Consider the following 15,693-nt stretch of genomic DNA (forward strand, 5'->3'; position numbering starts at 1 on the left):
CGGTGGGGATAATTACTTGAAAATCGGTCAACATAGATAACGAGAGGTAAGAGAGAAGAAGTGAAGGAGGAAAATAGGAACTAGAGAAGATAGCAGCTAGAGTGGGCAGCTGGAGAGTCCCTATCTTCCTGGGGGACCCAGAGGGAGTTATGACTTTAGCTGGGGTTGGTCACCTGCCTGGGTCTGTGTGGTAGAGAGGTGGAGTACTCGCAGATATCTTGGCAGGTAAGTTCCACAAATTCGGAGGAGAGAAGTCAATTGTGGTGCCCCAAGTTCGATAAAACATGTGAGACAAGCCAGCCACAATCTTTTCCATGCCCACTGTAGCATCTTGCTACCCCAATAATGACGCTAGATTATGGTGTAGATTGGAGTGCTTTATTATACCTCCATACTGGTCCCTGTCCCTATTCTAACTGCCCTTGAGTCTGTCCCTGGCTCCTCCAGATCCTGTTCCTCCCCAGGCTCCACCCTCCAAACACTAGACTGCACCACACATTCTTACATCTCCCCCCTTGTTAACAAAATTAACTTAGTGTCCAACATGTTCATAGTTCCTCAGTCAGCCATACGGGTCCGCGGGCCGCCCGTTCAAACTATGGAGACGCATATCCATTTCCGTTGTGTGGCTTTCTGTCGCCTTGACGAGAGCATCCTTTATTACAGGAGTGTATCTTTGAAATTGCGAGACGTCTCATGTGGTCTTCTTGTGCTCAGGTTTGTGGTGGTTTCCAATCAGCTTCTGGGTGATCCACTCATCTTCAGTTTCTGAGGTGACTGTGAAAGGCTCAGCTTGATGTTGGCAGTCTGTCTTCCTTTGTGGCTCTTGTTCGATTGATGCTCGATCTCCTTAATGAGGGGATGTTGTTCTGGTTCTCTTCCGAGCACCCGCATGTGATTTTACTTCTTTTTGTCTTGTCCGGTCGAGGGCAACACTGCGCTCCTGTTTAAAGTCATGTATACCAGACAGTAAGGCGCTGTCTGAAGAGACCATCTTAGTTTGTTTCGGGGACTCATTTGCTGCCTCTGGTTGTCTCACCCACTCCCACTCACGTTTGGGACTGGTGAACCCTTTGACAGTCTGGGCGTGTGCATGTTTCTCTCTCATCTGATGATGATCTGTCTCTGTTAACACGCCTGGCTTTCCTTGCAGAGGGACTGGATGGTCCTTTCCCATCCAGTGGTAATGTCCACTATATCTGTTTTTCTTCTGTAGGCCCTGTGGGTCAGCCTTGCTGACCCCATCAGGGGTGAGGGTATATTATTTATGTATTGATGTACCTGCGACTGACATGACAGGTTGTCTTGTGGAGTGATTGAGTATTCAGAGACATTGGTGTGAGATACGTTACTTTTGATGGGAAGAATGCCCTTTGGTTCTGGAGTGTGTTCAGGTGGTTGACGCCATGGCCGTCGTCGGGCCCATGACTCGGTCGACTCGAGGGATCGAACAGGCGTGCTTTCTAAATTGGAGGAGTCTTTTGTCGATTTCCTTTGATCACGGTCTCTTGAGTGTGTCTTGAATGGAGGGTTTCTAAAATAGGTAGGCCGTGACAAGCTGCTCCTAGAGTTGGAGTTCTCTTTGGGATATTTCTCCGGGTACCTTTCTGGAAGTGACTTCGGTGTCATCTCACTCGAGATGTTGTTTGATAACCACATATTTATTTCTTGTGTTTGATCCCAGGGTATTTTGTCTCTGCCTCTCTCATGTGATGATAATGGCATCCTCTCAGTTTCTTCATTGTCTCGGATGTCGTGGGTGCGTTTGTCTTCCCCTTTCCGGTGTCTGAGTGAATCAGTCGATCTTATGCAGTTTGCTTCTTCTTCCCGCTCGTTTTGTGCACTGACATCTGTGTTACGGACGTGATCGTGTAACGATTTCCAGTGTTGACGTGACTGGTCCAATCTTCTATAGTTTGCCTTTCTTGCACGTTTGTTGGGCAGGCTGTCATCTGGTCCATTGGTGCAATCTGTCCCACTTGAAACTTCATCTGCTTCAGAATCGTTTGCACCATATGTTGAATGGCTCCTTGAGGTTGAATAACTCCTTGAGGTTGTATCAGTAAAACTGTCGCAATCCTGGATCATCCCGGTCTTTTGTGTTGTTGACTCAGAGTATTTCATGTGACTTTGTCTCTCCCATTGTCTTAACTCTGATCTGCCTTCACCCTCCCTGTTTCTGGTTTTGTTTGTCTCTTGGGCTTTATTCACAGACATGAGAGATGTCTCTTTCCTGGTCTCTTTGTGTCCTGCACTCGGGTGCAATTCATTTGACATTTCTCTTTCTTTGACCCGCTCTCCAGCTTCGGCTTTCCTGATGATTTCCTTTAGCAACCAATGCCCTCGAAGGATCTTGCACTTTGTATTAGAGCTGGAACAGCCTTCGATTACTCGGAGTCGAACGGCGTCCTCATTTGTAAATGTGTTAAAGTGGCAGCATTGTACCAGACTTTGCAACCGGGTGATGAAGTTTGGCAATGATTCTCCTGGTTCCTGCCGTGCTGTGTTGAAGGCGATGCGTTCATGATCCACTTCTTCCTTTGCATTGAAATGGGCGCGTAGCGTCTCTTGGAGGTCTCTGTGTCCTCAGAAAATGTTCTGATTAAGCGTCGGCCCTCATGACCCACCAGCTGGAGGAGTAGTGTCAGACATTTTCCATCTCTTCGCTCACCGCTGGCGTCAAGAAAATCATCCAGTGATTCCAGCCACCGGTTCCATTTAGGACCCAAACTCTGAACATCAGTCTGTGTCACTTGGGGTGGCACTTCAATTCAGGGATTGGATCGTTGTGTTGCTTTTCCCACCGCCATGAGGGAGGAAGATTTTGATCTGCTACGGTCACAGGACTGTTTCCTTTGCTTCCCGTCTTCTTTGCTGACCCTCTTCTGCTGCGATCCTTGGTCTAGTCATTTCCTTTGAGGTTGGTAAGATCCGCAATCTTCGCGTAGTGTTGAAAGTTTACTTTGGTACTTGCCTTTACTCGTGCTTGTTGTGTTTGAGATTCGTGTTTGCTCGTGCTTGTTGCGTTCCGGATCTGCATTTGCTTGTGTTTTTCGCATTCGAGATTTGCCCCTTGTTATGTTTCCTTGTTGCTTGCTTGTCGTTATTTACGGTTGTCTTCATTTATGTCTTGTATTTGCTTGTGCTTGTTTTCTTGCGCCACTTGCATTTGCTTGTGCTTGTTTGTGTTGACTCTTGTATTCGCTTGTTTACTTGTTTCTTACAGTTACCAATGTTTGTTTCTTGCATTTGTCAATGCTTGTTTTCTTAGGTTGACCAGTGCTTGCTTTCTTCTGTTTGCCAATGCTTGTTTTGTATGTGCCAATGCTTGTATTTTTACCAATGCTTGTCTCCAAACTCTGCTTTGCCTGACTTAAAGATGGCCGCCGAGGGTCCTTAACAGGGGATTGGGCAAATCTCGTGCCTGACCTCAAAATAGCCGCCGCGAGAGTCTCGAGTGCAACGAGATTTTGTCCTTTCTTTCGCCGGAGACACCGCGTTCATCAGCGCTGGATTTCACTCACCGGTCTCCGCTTTCAGGTACAGCTACCGCTCCAGGTGAGGCTGTTTCTTTCTTTATTGTTGCCTTTTCACCATTGCCGCTGGGGTAGGCTCCCGGTAGGCGCTTCAGTCTCCACGCTCCAGCCCCCACACGCGGGGCGAGCAGCTCCGGGTCAGTCGCCGCCGGGGTGGGCTCCCGGTGGGCGCTCTCGACTTCACGCTCCAGCCCCCACAAGCGGGGCGAGCAGCTTCGGGTTAATCGCTGCCGGGGTGGGCTCCCGGTGGGCACTCCCGTCATTGCGCTCCAGCCCCCTCACGCGGGGCGAGCTCCGTTCCTCTTGCGCGTGATCGTGCTCGAATGTTCATTCACGGCATTCACTGCTCCACGCAGCCTTCTGGGTCACAGAGCTTCAGGACAGGTATATCTGGCGGCCTGCTCTTCGCCGCAACGCTCTTCTCGATCGCGACAGTCGCGAAAGCGAGCTTTCACTCACGCCGCCGGGGGACAGGGTTATGCAGCGTCGCAGAATCAGCACAGGTTGCACAGTGCGCCCGATCCCACCCTCGTCGCTAGTTGTAACCCCAATAATGACGCTAGATTATGGTGTAGATTGGAGTGCTTTATTATACCTCCATACTGGTCCCTGTCCCTATTCTAACTGCCCTCGAGTCTGTCCCTGGCTCCTCCCGTTCCTGTTCCTCCCCAGGCTCCACCCTGTAAACACTAGACTGCACCACACATTCTTACACCGACTACCTCCCATCCCTGATACAGCCAATCTAATCTAGTCGGTACCTCGTCCTTTCCCCACTTAGACAGTAACACCTGTTTGGCAGCTCCCAGGGTTAAAGTGATAGCTCTTCCTCTGCATGATTTAAGAGGGTAGGTCAGGGGATTAGGCTATCCCAGCAGGGTGTAACTGGGTAATCTGGGTATTTCGGTGTGCTGTATGGAATCTACCTCCTTAATGATTGTGTTCCAGAAGGGCTGTATCTTCGGGCATTGCCAGAGGATGTGAGTTAACGTACCTGACTGAGCACAGTTACGCCAGCATAAATTACTGGCCGCAGGTTTCCATTCGGCAAGTCTAACCGGGCTGTAATACCAGTGGTGGGCTACTTTTAAAAACATATCTTTCCCTGCCGTACTACAAGAGGAAGCTCTGGCCCTATGGATAATTCTTGCCATTCTTTGGGGAAGAATTCCCGCTCCAACTTTGCTTCCCATCTACGCTGCGCTGGGGTTTTACCATTGTTTTTAGATTTATTGAGAAAAGAGTAGATGTCAGAGAGTAGGCGCTTGTTTGGCGCTTGTTTGAAGTGCGAATTATGAACCATAGTTCGAATTTTGTAAGCGGGCGGGCGGCTGGCATGAGGTTGCATATGCGGCGAGCTACCCAGTGTTGGATTGGCAAGTGCTGCCAATAAGTGTCCCGGGGGAGTTCAAAACTAGATAACAACTTGTCAAAGTCCATGATCCCTCTCTCATCAAATAAGTCACCTAATCTTTTACAGTTGGCTTCTTGCCATTTCAAGTAACCATTCCCTTCCAGAGCTGGGGGGAAGTCAGGGTTGTCTATGATAGGGGTAAGCAGAGAGACGGGGGTCAAGAGGCCATTGGTTTCCTGCACTCTATCCCAGCGCCCCATAGTGGCCTTCAGTACTGGTGATAAATAAGCTCCTGCTGGTCTATATAATTTAGGTAGCCAGGGGACCATCAAAATGTGCATTCCGGCAACGCCACCATCAATGAAACACCAATGTTTCTCAGATTCCTGTTTGGACCATTCAACCATGTATCGCAGTTCCGCTGCTTAGAAGTACTTCACTGGGTGCAGTACCCCGAGGCCCCCATCCGCCTGTGTAAGAAAAGATTGATGTTGCGCCATATGGGCTCTTTCCCCGCCCAGATAAAGCTCCCTATTAGGTATTGTAGTTGCACCAGCACATGGGGTGAGGAGCTTAGTAGCAGCATCTACATCACATAAAGGATGCGGGACAGGAGGGTCATTTTAACGGACGCCAGCCTACCCAGCCAGGACATGGCATGTTTCCTCCAGCTGAGGAGCTCGAGCCGGGTTTCGTCCAATAAGGTGGAGTAGTTGGCCTTGGCTGTGCTTTCGGTTGTGGGGAAAATTTGCAGCCCCAAGTAGGGAACACCCCCTTGGGACCATGCATAGGGGAAATCCTGCCTCAGCTGATCCTGCATCACGCATGGGAGGGTAAGGCTAAGAGCTTGTGTTATTTTAAGATTATCTTAAAGCCTGAGACGCCACTAAATGTTGCGAATTCCTCCAGCAGAGGGGGGGTGACATTGTTGTACGTGTGGGAAACAACATCACTTCATCCACATAAATGGATATCTCATGCTCCCTGTCCCCCATGTGGATCCCTGTAACCGATCAAAGAACCGTGGACTGGTGTGTGCTTTGGGTTTTGTCCAGTAGGCGGCAGAGGCGCCTTGTTCCGTCACTACAGCTGCGTTCGGGGATGAAGCCTGATTTGTCTGGGTCAACCAGGCCTTGCATATGCGGAGCCAGCCTTGCCGCCAAAATGCTAGGGAATGTCTTTAGATCCACATTCAATCAGGAAATCGGACGGTTTGAGGCGCACTCGCAGGGTCTTTACCAGGCTTCAATATCTCAACCACCTCAGCCATAGCCATTGTGGAGATTATCGAGCTGTGTCACTGAAGCCATTAAAAAGATGGACCAAGAAGAGGATAAGCTCCAGGGCAAAAGCCTTGTAAAAATCTACCCGGAAACCATCTCCCTCTGGCGCCTTGCCTGCCGGAAGTTTCTGTATAGCATGCAGGACCACCTCAGGACGAATGTATGAGTCAATTGCCTCAGCATCGGCCGGGGGCAGGGGAGTCACCAGCGCATGCTGGACATAATCTATGGCTGCAGTCTCATCCAAGTATTCTGCCGTATATAATGAGGTGTAAAAGGCCATGAGCATCGGTCGAGCTGTGCTCATGACGGAACCGTTCCGTCATGACCACGCCCGTTTTTATTAGGGCCCAGCACCGGGGGGAAATTTGCGCAGCACCGATTTGGTTAAACTCGGCCGCAATGTCTGCGAACGCCTGGAGAAGCTCTCTTCTTGGGTTTTTTATGCCGGCAATGCGACGTGCATTCGTCTGTGAACGTAAGATGTGTGCAATTAGCTTCCCAGCCTTGTTTCCTCCTTCGTAATGTCGCTGCTTAGTACGTAGGAGTGCGTACTCCGCCCGATCATAATCCAGCGCCTTTAATTGTTTCTGCGCAGTATTAAGTTGCCTTCGTGCCTGAGTTGCTCCCGTGCAGCGGTGGACCCCTTCTAACTCCCTGTCCTGGGCATCCAGTAGCTCCCTCTTATGTCTCCTTTCAAAAATCCGACCCCTAATTATTGCCTTAAGTGCATCCAAAATCTGGGTAAGCGGAAACGACCCATCCTAGTTAGTTGCAACATAATCTCGGATCGCTGCCTGAATGTGAGCAATGTTAGAGTTGTATGTGAGTAATTTGTGTTTGAGCCTCCTCGAGCTTTGTCTGGGTGGGTCCTCTGGAAGGCGCAGGATAAGCCTGATCAGGGAGTTATCCGACAGGGCCGCTAACCCCATTGTCTCATCCTGGATATATCCAGCACTTGTTGGGATACCCAAAAGAAGTCAATTCTTGCATAGGTTTGGTGCGACACTGAGAAAAAGGTATATTCTCGGGCTGTGGGGTTGCCATGTTGCCAGGCATTCGTCAGCCTCTTCTCCCCAAGCCTCTGATTCCGAGAGAGATCCCGAATGTTCCACCCGTGACACAGATCCGTCCAGCTGTTAGTCTGGCGCAATGTTAAAGTCCCCCCCGCCCCCAGTACCAAGTCCTCATCTGGAGAGTCCCAGACAGCGTTTAATGTATCCCGAAAGAAAGCTTCTTGCTGTTTCTTAGGACTGTAGTTGGAGGCTATTGTATATGTTTGGGAGCCCACCAATATTTGCAGCGCTAACATCCTACCTGGAATTTCTGCGAGTAACTCTTTAACAGTTCCAAGGAAGTTAAAGGCTACCAGTATGGCCACTCCCGCTTTCTTACCATGAGTTGAGGAAAAATATTGTCTGTCAAACCATATGGAGCGGAGATGCTTCCAATCTGAGCGCATTAGATGGGTCACTTGCAATAAACAAATGTCGCACCTCTCCTCTTTAAGTAATGCAAGTAAGGCCGCCGCTTAACCAGGGTATTGAGTCCTGGACATTTCTTAACCGTAATCGTGGACATATTAGCTACCTGAACAGCATTTAGGGATCCCTATCAAAGGTTGTGTCAAAGTAGAGGCCCGTTCCCAACCTTCCAAAGCCGCCCATGACCCTCTAATCACAGGCTAATGTGCACCAGCCCATCTCCCCCAGACCTCACCATTTCAATATTGTTGGGCTTCAAGTTGAGTATCTCCCCATGCCCCCCCCCCCCCCATTGCAGCATGTGGGATATAGTGTCCCTACTGCAGTTTTAGGATACCACAGGAGATGGGAGCAGCCCACAAATCTATCACAGAACCACCAGTGTGCGAACCATGATTCCCCCTTTAATAGGTGTGACACCAGACCATTACCCCATTACCCCACCCCTTCCATGATTGTAGTAGAGGTAATAAGCCTCTCTAGCAAAGGAAAGAGAAGAGAAAGAGAAAACAAGCAGAAAAGCAAACATTGAAAGAATGCCAAAAACCTGGCATAAATCGCACTGCCATGCAAGTGTCCATGTGCCCGTAGGGTGGTCATCACGTTGCTCAATATGGGCTCCCTCAGCTAAGGCCGGGTTTCTGCAACTCTGGGTTTAATACATCATTTCTATGGCACAGCAGTGTAGACCAAACTCAGTACACACAATCAGACACTCAGACTGTCCCCGGTTTCCTCTCGACTCTGAAATTGGCAGATCAGTGCCTGACGTTCCTTCTGGCTCTCTGTAGCTGTGGGTTTGGTGGGTTTCTCATGCCTGGTACTCCTCCTTCGAGTGGGTTTTTTGGCTCTGGTGTAGCCTTTTCTCCTGTGGACCACCCAGCGGAATCCCCTTCCTCCAGATCGAGCCCAAGTACCTCCTGCGCCTCCTTCAGTGATAACTCCTTATCCCACGCAAAGGAAAGATGAAACAAATGAGTACCTGACTCCCTTATCAAGCAGGTAGGCCATGACTGGCCTCAGAGCCTTAAGTCGTTGGAGAGTCAATGGTTATATGTCCTGATAGATGCCAATCTGGAGCCCCTCAAACTCGAGTGTCGCTTTGTCTCTGGTGGCAGCCATGATGATCTCTTTTTGTTGGAAAGAGTGAAGGCATGTGAGAATGCCCTGATGTTGTCCCTGATCCCTCGCCGGACAGCCCACGTGATGAGTGCAGTCAGAATGATGTCCTTTGGTGTGTCCAGCAGCCGAAGGAAATGGTCGCCTGCTAGTGCGGCTCCCTGGCCCTCGCCTGGATATCCGATACCCAACTCTGTTTCTGGGCGCAAGTCTCCCTGTTGAGCGGGAGGCTTGATAAAGACGTCCGGTGTGCACCTTTGTGACTCCTGGCTGATCTCTGTACCGGCGCTGGGCGGCAGGAGAGGTCAGGGGAGAGCCGTCCCCGGGCAACCCAGACAAGATGGCGGCCTGAGCCCCGCATCGGCTCCTGACCGGGACGACTCCGCGAGTCCTACGCCTTGCCTAAGACCGAGGCTTGCCCTCCAGAGGCCACCTGAGGGGGCGGATTGTCTTCCCCCTACCCTTGGAGTTGAGAGGCGCCTTTCTGTGTGCTATGCGGGACGGGACGCGGGATGTGGAGTGTGCCCCCACTGGACCTCGGCATGATCTCTAAGGGACGCCCCGGCTTTGCGGCCTGAGCATCGGTCGCTCAGACTCTGGCCCCTTGAACTCAGTTTCTTTGCCCTAGCTTTCCTTGTGCCTCCTCTCCGTCCCGTGATTGCGCCCAGCCTTGAGGGGTGCCCGAGGCTCTGGCAGTGGGGAAGTGGAGCCACCACAGCGATCCTGGGCCCCAACACGCAGTTCCATCACGGGCGCCTGTAAACTCCGGATCTAAGGCCTGATTGCGGCGCGTTGTGCGCCTCCATAATTGACTTTCCCTCGGCGGGACTGCCTGTGAGGGTCACATGCGTTTTGGGAGGACTCTGCACTGCTGTTTCTGCGTCCCAGCTTGGGCACACGTCGTGGCTTGGTGGTGGGTTGGGCCTCCACTGACCACTGTGCATGCATTAACCTGCGAGATCCCGGGGGCATTATCGGGGTTTATTGATGACCGGAGCCAGGCCCATCATTCCCAACAAGGCAGCGGCGAGGAGTGACTTTGGCGACCTCGCGCCTGGTTGGGCCTACCTGTTCCTCTAATTGACGCCGTCTTTTGAACTGCACCCCCCATAGAAGCAGTGGTGGAGATTACACTCAGCGGCCTCACACCGGGTTCTTCCCCCCCTGTCCCTCCGAGTGACGCCATCCCTTGCACCCTGCTGCCCTACTGCTGCGCCTGGTCGCATCGGCGTCTCTTCTTCTAGTGGCGGCCAACGGGTTGCACCTGCCCGATCCTCGGACGTGATTCTCCAGGTGGGTGCAGCTTTTTTGACGGTGATTGCGGTCCCGGCACAGGGTCCCCTGCTGTGCTTCCTGATGGCTTCTAGTAAAGGGAACAGTGGCTCCACACAGAAGCAAATAAACAAACTCTCTTGGGGCTCTAAGGGTGACGGCAAGACCTTACCGCCGAAGGTGCCCGCAAACACTGTTTCCCCCACACCCTCGATGAGGGCCCTCACCCTGGAGGATGTAATGGAGGCAACCGCGGGGGTCCGATCCTCGTTGGAGACTTGCATAGACTCCGTGAATGTAGAAGTGACGTTGCTGCGTGCGGACCTCCGCAATATGGACTCCAAAGTGCGAGATGTCGAGATTAAAACCGCAGCCCTTGTCGATGACACCTCTACTTTACAGCAGCAGGTGGCACAACTCCAGCAACAGGAGCGACAAATGGGGGGCCTCCTGGATGACTATGAAGGGCGGGGGAGACGGAACAATATCCGTATTTTGGGGGTCCCGGAGAGAATGGATGAGCCCGCACCTGACCTTTTTGTTGAGGATTTGATCCTGAAGAATCTGCGTGTGAAGTCCGAGGGCAAGGTTTGGTTCTTCCTATCGCCGAGTGAGTTATGAGACTGGCTGGAGGATTGGCGCCAGGTGGAACGCTCTCTGGGCGGGCATGGAGCGTCTGGTGCTTGCTCCAAGCGAGATCCGCCGCAAGGAGTCCTGAACTGTTTACTGTGGACACCTTTAATAGGTGTGACACCAGACCATTCCCCCATCACCCCACCCCTTCCATGATTGCAGTAGAGGTAATAAGCCTCTCTAAGAAAGGAAAGAGAAGAGAAAGAGAAAACAAGCAGAAAAGCAAACATTTAAAGAATGCCAAAAACCTGGCATAAATCGCACCGCCGTGCAAGTGTCCATGTTGCCCGTAGGGTGGTCATCACGCCGCTCAATATGGGCTCGCTCAGCCAAGGCCGGGTTTCTTCAACTCTGGGTTTAACACATCATTTCTATGACACAGCAGTGTAGGCCAAACTCAGTACACACAATCAGACGGTCAGACTGTCCCCGGTTTCCTCTCGACTCCGAAATTGGCGGATCAGTGCCTCACGATCCTTCTGGCTCTCTGTAGCTGTGGGTTTGTTGGGTTTCTCATGCCTGGTACTCCTCCTTCAAGTGGGTTTTTTGGCTCTTGTGTAGCCTTTTCTCCTGTGGACCACCCAGTGGAATCCCCTTCCTCCAGATGGAGCCCAAGTACCTCCTGCACCTCCTTCAGTGATAACTCCTTATCCCACGCAAAGGAAAGATGAAACAAATGGGTACCTGACTTCCTTATCAAGCAGGTAGGCCATGACTGGCCTCAGAGCCTTAAGTCATTGGAGAGTCAATGGTTATAAGTCCTGATAGATGCCAATCTGGAGCCCCTCAAACTCGAGTGTCGCTTTATCTCTGGTGGCAGCCATGATGATCTCTTTTTGTTGGAAAGAGTGAAGGCATGTGAGAATGCCCTGATGTTGTCCCGGATCCCTCGCCGGACAGTTCACGTGATGAGTGCAGTCAGAATGATGTCCTTGGGGTGTGGCCAGCAGCCGAAGGGAATGGTCGCCTGAAAGCGCGGCTCCCTGGCCGTCGCCTGGATATCCGATACCCAACTCCGTTTCTGGGCGCGAGTCTCCCTGTTGAGCGGGAGGCTTGATAAAGACGTCCGGTGTGCACCTTTGTGACTCCTGGCTGATCTCTGTACCGGCGCTGGGCAGCAGGAGAGGTCGGGGGAGAGCCGTCCCCGGGCGACCCAGACAAGATGTCGGCCTGAGCCCCGCATCGGCTCCTGACTGGGACGACTCAGCGAGTCCTACGCCTTGCCTAAGACTGAGGCTTGCCCTTTAGGGGCCACCAGAGGGGGCGGATCGTCTTCCCCCTACCCTTGGAGTTGAGAGGCGCCCTTCTGTGTGCTATGCGGGACGCGACGCTGGATGTGGAGTGTGCCCCCACTGGACCTTGGCATGATCTCTAAGGGACACCCTGGCTTTGCGGCCTGAGCATCAGTCGCCCAGACTCCACCCCCTGGAACTCAGTTTATTTGCCCTAGCTTTCCTTGTGCCTCCTCTCCGGACCGTGATTGCGCCCAGTCTTGAGGGGTGCCCGAGGCTCTGGCAGTGGGGAAGTGGAGCCACCACAGCGATCCTGGGCCCCGACACGCAGTTCCATCACCGGCCCCTGTAAACTCCGGATCTAAGGCCTGATTGCGGCACGTTGTGCGCCTCCATAATTGACCTTCCCTCATTGGGCCTGCCTGTGAGGGTAACGGGCCCCAGCACATGGGTGTTTTGGGAGGACTTTGCCCTGCTGTTTCTGCGTCCTAGCTGGGGCACACGTCGTGGCTTGGCGGTGGGTTGGGCCTCCACTGACCACTGTGCATGCATTAACCTGCGAGATCCCGGGGGCATTATCCAGGTTTATTGATGACCGGAGCCAGGCCCAACACTCTGAACAAGGCAGCGGCGAGGAGTGACTTTGGCGACCTCGGCCTGGTGGGGCCTCCCTGTTCCTCTAAGTGACGCTGTCTTTTGAAATGCACCCCCTCATAGAAGCAGTGGTGGAGATTACACTCAGCGTCCTCACACCGGGTGCTGCCCCCCGTTTCTCCGAGTGACGCCATCCCTTGCACCCTACTGCTGCGCCTGGTTGCTTCGGCGTCTCTTCTCCTAGTGGCGGCCAACGGGTTGCACCTGCCCGATCCTGGGACGTGATTCTCCAGGTGGGTGCCGCTTTTTTGACTGTGATTGTGGGCCCGGCACAGGGTCCCCTGCTGTGCTTCCTGATCGCTTCTAGTAAAGGGAACAGTGGCTCCACACGGAAGCAAATAAACAAACTCTCTTGGGGCTCTAAGGGTGAAGGCAAGACCTTACCGCCGAAGGTGCCCACACAGACTGTTTCCCCCACGCCCTCGACGAGGGCCCTCACCCTGGAGGATGTCATGGAGGCAATCGCGGGGGTCCGATCCTCATTGGAGACTCGCATAGACTCCGTGAATGTAGAAGTGACGTTGCTGCGTGCGGACCTCCGCAATATGGACTCCAAAGTGCGAGATGTCGAGATTAAAACCGCAGCCCTTGTTGATGACACCTCTACTTTACAGCAGCAGGTGGCATAACTACAGCAACAGCAGCGACAAATGGGGGACCTCCTGGATGACTATGAAGGGCGGGGGAGACGGAACAACATCCGTATTTTGGGGGTCCCGGAGAGAATGGATGAGCCCGCACCTGACCTTTTTGTTGAGGATTTGATCCTGAAGCATCTCCAGCCCAAAAAATTGTCAAATTACTTCTCAATCAAGGGAGCCCACAGAGTCCCAGGAGGGAGGCCAAAGCCAGGGGCCCTCCCTCATCCCATCAATGCGAGGGTCTTCAATTTCAGGGACCGAGACATCATCCTTCAGACTGCCAGGGCAGTATCCCCGCTCCGGATAGACAACGCCCGCATCACATTCTTTCCCGACTTCACGGTAAAAGTACAAACGAGGAGACGCAGTTTCCTGGAAGTGAAAAAGGCTTTGCGGAACCAACAAATAAAATACTCCATGCTGTTCCCGGCCAAACTGCGTGTGGAGTCCGAGGGCAAGGTTTGGTTCTTCCTATCGCCGAGTGAGGTTTGAGACTGGCTGGAGGGTTGGCGCCAGGTGGAACGCTCTCCGGGCGGGCATTGAGCGTCTGGTGCTTGCTCCAAGCGAGATCCGCCGCCGGGGAGTCCCGAACTGTTTACTGCGGACACCCAGAGTGGTCAGTGAGATCTCTGGACTTCCTGCGCTGTGACTGATGGGACTTCAACTTTGCTGTCGTCAGATCCAGTATAGTATGCTTCTTCACTTGGACAACAGTGGGCAGCCGGGTCGCTATTCCTTTCTCTCTTGACTTGATTCTCCTTTTTTTCCAATCTTCCCCCCCCTTCCCCCCCTCCTTCTCCCCCCCCCCCCCCTTCCCCCCCTCCTTCTCCCCCTCCTCACCACCTCCTCCTCCTTCACCCCTTCGTCCCCTCTCTCTTCTCTAGTGGCCATTAGTTGTCGTGGTACGTATGAGTGCTCTATATTGGGTTCCACTTTTGTATCTGCTCCTTGGGACTAAGGAGGGCGTCGGAGCTCCTGGATTTGGCTTTCTGGGTTTACCATAATGTGAAGATCCTTATTGTCTGGGATTAACGTGTTTCTCGCCCTCAGAGACGAAGGGTGCTCTGGGCCTGGGATAGATTCCCTGACCCTGTCCCCCCCCCCCCATTCCCCCCGCTTCCCCCTCCCCTTTTTTTTTTTCTTTGAGGACTATGGTTCGCCCTGGGGAGGATACGCCCATTGTATGATGTTGATGTGCACACCAATGCGAGTTCGCTCCTATGTGTAATAGCCCTGAACCGATTTCTTCCACTCTCAGGCGAGTGGCATCACCGGCTCCCCGGGTCCTCCGTTTATGGTTGGGAGGGTGACAGGCACTCTTGGGGTGTGGGCAGTTTCAAGTCCGCGGGCAGGGACGCAGGGGGTGTGGTGGGAGTGGGGGGAGGGACATTGGGCTGGGGGTTGTTTGTTTGCTTGGTCTTTGTTTAATGGATCATATCGCAATCTTGTATTCTACCTCCAATGGTGGTTTTTCTTTTCTTTGAGCGTTTCCAGAGTATGCAGAGTCTTCATAGATTTTGAACATGTTGCACGTCACCGTCCAGCATTTGTTGCTATCTTGTCTCTGAGGGCTGTCTGTCCGTGGCTCCTACTCGTACTAGCCCAGGAATTGCTTCTCACTTCTCCGGATAGGCCCCCTGACCGTCCTTTCATTTATGACCCATCATGACGCCATCCCAAACTAGGACACTCACTCTCATGACGTGGAATGTTAACGGGCTCGGCAGTAAAATAAAGAGAGGGGTGGTGTTACAGTAAGTCAAGCGTCACACCCCTGATTTGGTGCTGCTCCAAGAGACACCTACTGTGGTGGGGAGCACATAGTGTTTTTAAAATACCCCTCACACACCAAAAGGACCTTTGGTGTCCAGCTTCATCATTGGGGTCTTCGCACCCCTCTACGGGATGCGGCGTGCTGCGACCTACGATTACGCGGGAGCACTGATAATGCAGACTATGCGTGGTGCATGTGGGGGTTGGGTGTGAGTATGTGGTGGGATAGAGTGAGTCAGTGAAAGTTTTTTTTAAAAGTGCCAGGCTCGTGGGGTAAGTCATAACTAGTTTAATGAGCCCCCGGGCTGATACTATTAAAAAGGGTGCAGATTGAGGTGATTATGTGATATTAATATATTAAGCACATCACCTCTTGGGTGCGTCAACATGTTTCGGAGATCAACTCCTTCTTCAGGACAGGGTGCACCACACCCCACCTTACTCACGTTTTCTTAAGTAAAAAAGTGTATTTACAAAAGAGTGGAGATGTAGTACTATAGTGTTCCTACAAATGAAAGAAGTTCTCTGCTAATATGCAATAAACCTGAAAAGAAAAACAGGAAAAAAGACCACAAATGTAGTACTCCACTCCTCATTGTTGTACATGGTGCAGTGACCTGTAACAAATGTCTAAATAGTGTGGGGTTGTAAGCACTGAGCCACGATATTGCAACATAGGCAATATCCTGATCGCATAATTGATGCTGCAATG

Source organism: Lissotriton vulgaris, chromosome 10, assembly GCF_964263255.1.
Source record: "Lissotriton vulgaris chromosome 10, aLisVul1.2, whole genome shotgun sequence".
Lineage (NCBI taxonomy): Eukaryota > Metazoa > Chordata > Amphibia > Caudata > Salamandridae > Lissotriton > Lissotriton vulgaris.